Raw genomic sequence first — 2,154 nt, 5'->3', positions numbered from 1 at the left:
GGTTGTGCAAGATCTTTTTACCTAAACACTCCCCTGTTACAGAGGCCATAAACTATGAATCATACACAAACCCCAGAGGGGTTATCAGTGCTGGCGCCAGGCCAGGCCATTAGGTGGTCTCACAGCCCCCATGACATCACAGGGGGCTTTTTGCAAAGCCCCAAAAGGTCCGGAAGTCTGATCCATATTTGGGGGAGAAAGAAACCAAAGAGTATAAAGAGAAAGCTTCCTCCTCCATATTGGCTCGCTCAGGATTTGGACACAGGCTCCCCTGAGTCACGGCACTAGTGCATCTGGAAATGAGTGGGTTTTCCTGTATCTCCGGGTGCTCCTGTGTATTTCTTGGTCGCCTGGTAAATTCTGTAACAGTAGCAGGTGTTTAATAATTGTGTGAACTTCCCTCTGCACACGGAGAAAAACCGTGTATGAATATGTGTTGTAAATGAAGAAAAGACAATATTTTGATGTAAGAAATGTTCTAACATGTAGAGAATATATGATAGGATTTTATTGGGGCCAAACTGATGACAACTGTGGGGGAGCAAGACCTCCAATGCTCCAGAGAATAACCGTTTGCAGGTGCGCTTGTGCATTTGAAGTTAAGGAGGGAAGGTGAGGAGTGACATGGCGGTGGGAGAGAGCAAGGCAGGGACTGGGTGTCAGGACAGTGAACAGGAGGTTCTCTCTCTCTCTCTCTGTCTCTCTCTCTCTCTCTCTCAAAATCTTTATTGTTAAATGTATCACATAGGCCTTCCTTTCACCCCATAAACCCCTTCCTGCTCCCTCCCGTCCCCATCTATGCTCTCACCACCCCATTGTCTGTTTTGTAGTAACATATAGAAATATTTAAAATGTGTAAAAATGTCTAAAAAGGTTTAAAAGGTTTTAAAATGTTTGAGTTAATTTTCCTGAAACTGAAAGCGTGGTATGAAGGACACATACCCCCACCCTGAGCGTGTTTGACTCACAGATAAGGATTTGACCTTTCGATTACCAGCTGAGAGTGACTCACTGTGAAGACACATGTTCACCTGGGTAATGGCTGATGAACCCTTGCACCCGTGACGTGGTTGTAAGATAAACACCTGGCCTGCTGGGGGGCGCAAACAGGCTATAAAAACGGGTCCCCAAGAGACCTCTTGGATCATTGCTTGATCACTGGACTCGCTGCCCTCGCTGATCACATGGATCCCTGCGCCCCGCTGGTGCTGGATGGCTGGAAGCTTGCCTTCCCTGATCTCCCTTGTCTGGGTGCAGTCTGCTCCGCTCCCCACCTGAAGGCAGAGGAAGGGCTGAGCCTTGGATCAATGGGCGCCACCCCATGGCTGGGCACAAGGACCTCTGACAGCAACGCCCCCAAAACCGAAACCCCATTGCTGCCCAGATTTGCCAGGCAGAGACTTCACCTCTGCTGCTGGGAGAGCAGAGCCACATCTGGGGTCCCCTGAGGCCTGTACCCCGGGCTCCAGGAATCTGGGGAAGGAATGCAGTGCTGCGTGATCTGCAGCTGCATGTATTTGTGTGGCTAATTCCCCGGGGTCTTAATTGTGCTGAGATAAGGTCAGATGATGGTGCCCACCCTCGGCCCTGCTGGCGTGGAGCAGCCTCTTCGCTAGCAACTACTTGAAATGTCCCAACACCTTCCCCTTAAGTTTATCTGAAGGGACGCCTCGGGTAACACCCCTCCTCTCTCAGACAGTCTGTGTCCCCGGGTGAGGCATAAAAGCAGACAAGTCCATTGGCTGATCTCTTCCCACCCACCCTCCCTGCCTTCCCTCTGAGGTTCCATGGTCTGTTCATGCTTCTATGGCTCTGGGTCTACTTTTGTTCATCAGTTTAGTTGGTCCATTAGCAATGCAGACTGGGGCAGGCATTATGGTAAAAATAAGGAGTTCCATCTAAAAATTAAAAGTGGAACTCCTATTTGATGCAGCTATCCCACTTTTAGGAATACATCTTAAGAAATCCAAAACACTCATCAGAAAGAATGCATGAACACCTATGTGCATGGCAGTGCAATTTACAATAACTAAGGTTTGGAAACAGGCTAAGTGCCCATCAGCAGACGATTGGATAAAAAACTGTGGTACATCTACACCATGGAACACTATGCAGCTGTGAAAAAGAAAGACCTCTTACCATTCGCAACAGCAT

The sequence above is a fragment of the Eptesicus fuscus genome, chromosome 5, assembly GCF_027574615.1.
Source record: "Eptesicus fuscus isolate TK198812 chromosome 5, DD_ASM_mEF_20220401, whole genome shotgun sequence".
Taxonomy (NCBI): Eukaryota; Metazoa; Chordata; class Mammalia; order Chiroptera; family Vespertilionidae; genus Eptesicus; species Eptesicus fuscus.
Note: the sequence above shows the minus strand (reverse complement) of the source record.